Below are 8101 nucleotides of genomic sequence, written 5' to 3' on the forward strand. Positions count from 1 at the left end.
GTCTGAATAGTTCATAGACTCTGAATGATTATGGTTCTGAATAAAGATGAGTTGTTTGATAAGTCTTCTGAACCGATACCCTGAATAATATGAATTTACCATTTTATCCATCTTAATGATTTAGTAATAAATTAAATAAGTTTGCTATGATTTTCTAAATCTATGTTGAATTGTATTAATATATTATATTAAATAATATAATATTAAAAGATACATGTTCAGTTTTAAACGAGAAACATTAAAAAGAACATAACAATTTAATCAATTAAAAAATATTAATTTATAGTGTATGTATGATGTATGTAATACGAATGAAGAGAAAAGGAATTTGTGTTGCACTTTAGCAGTTAAAAATATACGGAGTATGAGTTAAAAAGTATCATATTTATTGGGATTGTATTTAAGATTTATATGAATATATGTAAATATGTATTTATTAATTTAAAGTTTGCATGCATATCACAAAATTAAAATATACTCGGTAATTAATTACTATGTGGAAGTAGAAACGTAATGGAAATATGGAATGTTCATAAAATATACTCCGTATTGATTAGGTGTATCTAGGGGTGAAATTGAACATAGTCACATGGTGGATGGTTCAGAGTGGAAATTGACACTGAAGCATTCCGAGCATTTCATTCAATTCAGTGGATACAAGTTTTAAAATCAAACATACATCCTCTGACTGAATCCGAGGTATTTCCTCTTAACCCTTCAATTCAGAGCGTATCAAACAGACCCTAAGATTAGTTCTTTTTTCTTTAAATGACCTATTTTAGAATTTGTTATTATAGAGATTTTTCTTTAAATGACCTATTTTAGAATTTGTTATTATAGAGATGAGAGATGAGAGATGAGAGATGAGAGATAAGCTAACATCAATAGTACCATCGTCACGTGTATTTTTGATGACGTAAAAAAAAACTTGAATGAATACTATATTAATATTAACTAGCAAAACGGGCCCGCGCGATCCTGCGGGGTTTTTGGGTTGCGCATTCATAGTTAACGGAGCGTTATGTATTTATAGAATAGTTAGTACCTAGGTGTGTGTATGTATTAAATATATCCGAGGTATTTAGCATTTTTTTAGAAGTGTCCGTTTCGCTTATAGTTAGTCCTATTGTGTTCATAAGATTTTTTTGAGTTGAACGGTGTGTTCGAAAAAATTTAACGCGAGGCGGGCGGAAAGATATGTCCCGTTAAAAATATGGGTGAAGTTTAGTTAAGATTTTTAATTAAAATAATAAGTTACATTTTGCACCCCTGATATGGGGACTGAATTTGAAAATTGGACAAAATTTGGAGGGGTGTTTGGTTTTTTCTCCTCCTGCTCCACTGTTGTCGTTTTGACCCCATTTTTAGGGTGGGTTTGGCCAAAACGACCAAACCCTTCACCGGTTTTAGTATACAGTGCTAGTGCTAATGCTAATGCTAATGCTAATGCTAATGCTAATAAAATAATAATAATAATGCTAATAATAATGCTAATAATATATGACATTTCATATGAAAAATGTGTCAATAAAATAAAGTACAATAACAGTAACAGTAACGATTGATATGGAGGAACCAATTTATTACACATTATAAACGAGTAATTGATATGGTGGAACAAATTTATTACACATTATAAACGAGTAAACGTATTACACATTATAAAGGAGTAAACGTATAAAGTTTTTCTGTTCATGCGTGAGTTTTGAAAGGTAAGGTACGGCCAGAGGCTATGTGTCTCTTTCGGTTGATCATTTGTTGATTATCATCCTGTAGCTCGCACCACCCCCGCGATAGATTTACGGACAGGTTAGTAAATTCTTTATCCGTTGCAATAAAAAAGTACAATATTTCTTTTTGAATGTATCAAACTATTAGTAAATTTCCATAATTAGATAACAATAACAATAATTAGTTAAATATTAGTTAAATTTAGTTTAGGGTTCTTAGTGGTTTCTTTTACTCTATTTTTGAGTAAACAGCAAACGTCAATTTATTGGCGTCTTGAATGTCGTTTAAAGACTAAATTGAATTTCAGACAAGATTTAAAACCTATGAAAAATTTGATTCTACCATTTTCATGGCGTCTCAATTTTATTTTACTATTCTTTTATAAAAATTTCCTACATATTGGCAGATCCACTCGGAAGCAATCTCTTTATCCGTCGAATAGAGATACTTTTGAGAGTGTTTCACTCTGAATGGAGAAATGACTTGTTTTTATTCTCGGATAGGGGAATGATTGTCTACATCTCACCTCCTCATACACCACTTATGTGATATTGGGTTTTGTTGTTGTTGTATTTTAGGGTTATTAACCAATACACTCACACCATTAAGGCTCAATACCACTAAGACCCACCATCGACGGGTATCCTGGTTAATGATGGCTCGCGCTAGGTTTTAGGGTTTGTGTTCATAAAACATTACCTGTATATCAAGAGTATCCAGTGAAAAGCTATGAGTTCGGTAGCGCGGGTATAATTGCGCTATTGTCAATAGTGTATGTGTGTGTGAAGTGAATTCCAGATCCCCCTATGGTGTGGACGAAGTCCTTTATTTATAGGGCAATCCTTCTTGTCTTTTATCGCCACATAATAAGGTTAAAAGGATCGTGGCCTGCCAATAGTACATCTTCGGGTAAGCTGAATCGACAAAAGCAAAAAGTGTTCTTGTCGAACTTGACCTTTTGTCTGCCAGGTGTCCTTTGCCAGCTACAGCGTCGCCTGACATGTGTATGCCGCCAATGCGCACGTCCGGGATTGGCGCCATGAATGTCACTATAGCGCTATATGCCTTAGCGCGCGCCATTGTAAATCCTTGTGGCGATGCTGTTTGATGCGCTACACGAGCTGATCGGGTATGCGTATCTGATAGTGCTCCAAATGAACATATATTTAGTCGCAATATCATCCCAATATGTAAAGTTTTTAGTTGCAATTGTTCTAATTCCAAGTAATATTCGTTTAAATAAATAAGTGCGAAGTCTGAAGACGCAAATGAAGATTTGAAGACGCAAATGACCAAAAAGCTCAAATGTACAAGATACAATCCAAGTGGTTCAATTTATTGATGAGAAACGTCTAAAAATTACAAGAGTACAAGTCGCGGAACGCAAAGTACAAGATATCTAAGCACACAAAAAGACGTTCGAAAATCCGGAACCGAGACATAGACCGGGCGTAAACGAGCAAGACATCGGAGCTAAAATTACGAGTCAACTATGCACAAGAATATAATATAATATATATATAATTATATAAAATTATATATATTATATTATATATTATTAAAATCGAGCAGCCCACGTTTTGAAAAGCAAAAATATCTGTCCCAGCTGGCCATGCGATCGCATAGCCTGGAAGCACAAATCTCATGCTATCGCATGAGCCCAGAATCCTGGCCAGGTCCTGTAAATTGCAATGTTTTCAGCCGAATTTTACACACTCTTTTCATTCCTTCTTCTGTAAACATAAATATATTTATATTATAATTTTAATATAAGTTAATTTTAATAATAAAGTTATGGCTTAGTTGAGTTATTGTAATAAATGTTTTACGGGTTTTAAAGTCGGAACTCTGTCCGTGTAACGCTACACTATTAATAATCACTGTAAGCTATGTTCTTTCTTTTTAAATTAATGTCTCGTAACTAAGTTATTATTATGCTTATTTAAGCCGAAGTAATCGTGATGTTAGACTAAATATTAAAAACGGGGTTATTGGATTTTGTACCATAATTCAGGTTTGGACAAAAGACCGACACTTGTGGACATTGGACTATGGATTATTAGTAGATCGGGGGTATTGTCTAATTGAGCGACAACTCATTGGAATCTGTCGAACCTATCTTCAAATTAGTTAATCTAATAATTATTAAATGATTATGAATGTCCTATTTAGTGACGTTTATAGGACATCCTTTACGATCATTTAATTAATTATTCGAGTTGGGTAATTGATTATTCAAACTGATCAAGTGGGTAAATTAATGTTCATATTTTATTAAAATAGGGGTGTATTACATACAAGGGTAATTGGTGTAATTGTTAAAAAAGTATTAAAACCTTGGATTACACGCAGTCGATAACCTGGTGTAATTATTAACAAAGTATTAAAACCTTGTTATAGTTTAAATCCCTAATTAGTTGGAATATTTGACTTCGGGAATAAGGTTAATTTGTCGAGCATTTTATAATTATGACCGATGAACTATTATGGACAAAAACCAGATAGGTTTCAAATAAATACAGGACAAAGGACAATTAACCCAGAGTAATGAATTAAAATCAAAACGTTAAACATCATGATTACAGAAGTTTAAATAAGCATAATAGTTTTATTCCATATTTCATCGTACCTTTATTTACTGTCATTTTAATTACTGAAATTTACTTTATCGCAATTTAAATTCTGTCATTTATATCATCGTCATTTATCTTTACGCTTAAAATATAAAATCGACAAACCGGTCATTAAATGGTAAAAACCCCTTTTATAATAATAATAATAATAATACTACTTTATATATATATATATATATATATATATATATATATATATATATATATATATATATATATATATATATATATATATATATATATATATATATATATAGTTGTGAAAAATATAGTGTACGTAATAAGCCGTCTCCCTGTGGAACGAACCAGACTTACTAAAAACTACAGTACTCTACGAGTGTTGTAGCAAAGTTTAGGTATATTCCATCTGTAAATTAATAAAACTTGTGTAATATTTCGTCGTATTTCGTAGTAAACAATAATAGTATTTCGTACACCCCACTTCGCACACATCAAGTATTTTTGGCGCCGCTGCCAGGGACGCCGAAGCAAATCGCTATATTTTATTATTACTATATTTTTATAAAAATATATTATTTTCTTATTTCGTAAAAATATTTTTATATAAGTGTTAAAATAATATATATATATATATATATATATATATATATATATATATATATATATATATATATATATATATATATATATATATATATATATATATATATAGTGGACCAATCCATGGATAAGCACTAAATGGGGTACAAACTGGATAAGTAAAATTTCAATTTTTTTTTTTAAAAAAAACGATCCTTTAATATGCAAATAGAAGAAAACGAAAAAATTTTAAAAAGTTTTTTAACAAAATCGTTCTAAAATCGATGATGAATGGTAAACATCGATGATGAATGGTAAAAATTGATGATGAATGGTAAAATTAACCATTCATCTGGTTAATTTATCATTCATTTTGTTCGCGATGAATGATAAAATTAATCAATGCTAAAAAAAAGCAGATGAATAGTTAATTTAACCATTCATCTGTTTATGATGAATGATTAAAAAACAGATGAATGGTTAATTTAACCATTCATCTGATTTTTTTTAGCATTGATTAATTTTATCATTCATCGTAAACAAGATGAATGATAAATTAACCCGATGAATGGTTAATTTTACCATTCATCATCGATTTTTGAAAGATTTTGAACTTTTTTTTATGAAAAAAATTGATTAGAGGTGCATTTTAATGCAGATTTATGAATGTAAAAAAAAATTCAAAAAAAAAATTTTATTTTGCTTATCCCGTTTGTACTCCTTTTAAGCTTATCCATGGATCGTGCCTATATATATATATATATATATATATATATATATATATATATATATATATATATATATATATATATATATATATCTATATATATATATATATATATATATATAAGTTATAATTTTAATATTTAGTTTATAAAAAGTATTTTTATTTTAAGTTTTTTAAAAAAATATAAGTATATTTTTATAAATTTTCTTTATACTATCATTTGTATATTTAAAATCAAAAATCAAATAAAAATTAAAATAAAAGTAATCGGGCTTAAACACTGTAGCAGCCCAAATTGTGATCTGAACCTTTGGGCCATGCGACCGCATGGACGTTTAACCCTCAACTCATGCGATCGAATTAGGGTTACGGTTATATATATTAATTATAATTAATTAGGATTTACTTGTTTAATATTTAGTTTCTAGTTTTAAATTAATTTTCTATTTTTATGTTTTAATTAGTTTTATTAAGTATATAAATCAATATTTTTATAAAATAATAATATAAAAAAAATATTTTTATAAAATTTGTATTTTTATCATTTTAGTTATAATTTGCATTTTAATCGTAATTTGTATTTTTATCGTTCGTAATTAGTTTTAAGATTAGTTTTGCCGTAGTTAATTTTAGATTCCTAGATTTTTAGGTTTTGCCGTAAAATCCCTTAAGTGCTTTTTCTTTAGATTAAGATTTAGGCGCTTTAGAATTTTGCGACGCAGTTTATAAATTTTAGTGCCTTTTTAAGTTATTTCCGTTTTGGATATAGAATTCCTTTTAAGCTTTAATGCCTTTAGACACAATTTTTAATTTTAAGTTTTTAGACTTTTAAGTTTCGACGTTTTTTCTTCTTTTTATTTTTCGACTTCTTGTTTTTCGACGCGCTTTTTCTTTTTCATTTCTACGCTCTAGTTTTTAGGACATAGAATTTTTAATCTTTAAATTTCGACGAAAAATTATTTTAAGCGGTTAAATTGATAGAGATCCAAACTTTCTGGTTCGTAGTAATAGTTGGATTTGTTAGTGGCGAGTTGTGGGCTTCCGATTTAAAGGGTCCTGGCTACCTGCTGCATCTATTGGCTATTCGAAACGTGGGCAAAATCAGAAAAGTCTATTAATTTGATAACTTATATAAATTTTTTTTTAACTAATAAGATATTCAGTGAATGCACCGAGCAAAACGTTCACCACCTTTCATACGTTCACCACCTGTAACTCGATCAAGACATCTAGCCAATATTGCCGTTGTTGATTTTTTTTAGAATCATCATCAAATCGAACAAGTACTCCAATTCAAATTTCCGATAATCCATTTTTTGAACCCGACTTCGCAATTGAGAACCCGGAGGATATTCAAGGACAATTCCAAGATCCTGAACCACTAATCATTCCTCCTGAACCACAAACTGTTAAATCAGAATCTTCTAGTAATTCGGATTCAACAATTTCAAATATAGAAAAAACGGAACCTCTAAGTATGGAAGATCGAATGAGAGCTACACGCACTGGCCAAGGACATGCCATTACGCGACCAGACATTAATGCGCCAGATTATGAGATCAAAGGACAAATCCTACACATGGTAACTAATCAATGCCAATATAGTGGTACGCCAAAAGAAGATCCAAACGAACATCTTCGAACATTTAATAGGATCTGTACTCTATTTAAAATCAGAGAAGTTGAGGATGAACAGATCTATCTCATGTTGTTTCCATGGACTTTAAAGGGAGAAGCCAAAGATTGGTTAGAATCGTTACCTGAAGGGGCGATTGACACATGGGATGTCTTAGTTGAAAATTTTCTTAAAAGCTTCTTTCCGACATCTAAAGCCGTGAGACTTCAAGGAGAAATTGTTACGTTCGCGCAAAAGCTAAATGAAACATTATATGAGGCGTGGAGAAGATTCAGAAAGTTGTTGAGAGGATGTCCTCAGCACGGTTTAGACACTTATCAAATAGTAAAAATATTCTACCAAGGTGTCGACGTTGCTACACGAAAAGACATCGACACAGCAGCTGGTGGTTCCATTATGAAGAAAACCGCTACCGAAGCTCACAAGATTATTGATAACACCGCCTCCCACTCACATGAGTGGCACCAGGAAAAATATATCTTTCGTTCATCTAAAGCGGCTAGAGCCGATTCTAGCCATGACTTTGATTCCGTTTTCGCAAAAATAGATGCTTTCGAGAGATGAATGGAAAAGATGACTAAAGATATTCACGCAATACGAATCAGTTGTGAGCAATGCGGTGGACCACACTTAAAGAAAGATTATCACATTGAGCAAACCATGGAACAACGAGAGAATGTTTCCTACATGAACCAAAGGCCGAGAAATAATTATCAAAATAATTATCAACCTCCAAGGCCAAACTTTAATCGAAATCAAAACATTCTTTACAATCCAAATGGACCCAACAATAACTCGTACAACCAACAAGTTCCAAATAACCAACCAACATAA

At 30.9% G+C, this 8101-nt stretch overlaps 1 non-coding gene across 1 annotated transcript; it reads right to left on the reverse strand.

Moving 5' to 3' along the window:
• Positions 1 to 7468: 7468 nt before the first annotated feature.
• On the reverse strand, positions 7469 to 7575 carry LOC139879161 (small nucleolar RNA R71). The gene has a single exon (XR_011770013.1). It is a non-coding gene; the product is annotated as a small nucleolar RNA R71 (small nucleolar RNA).
• Positions 7576 to 8101: the final 526 nt, after the last annotated feature.

The sequence above is a fragment of the Rutidosis leptorrhynchoides genome, chromosome 11 (genome assembly GCF_046630445.1).
Source record: "Rutidosis leptorrhynchoides isolate AG116_Rl617_1_P2 chromosome 11, CSIRO_AGI_Rlap_v1, whole genome shotgun sequence".
In the NCBI taxonomy this organism is placed as follows: domain Eukaryota; kingdom Viridiplantae; phylum Streptophyta; class Magnoliopsida; order Asterales; family Asteraceae; genus Rutidosis; species Rutidosis leptorrhynchoides.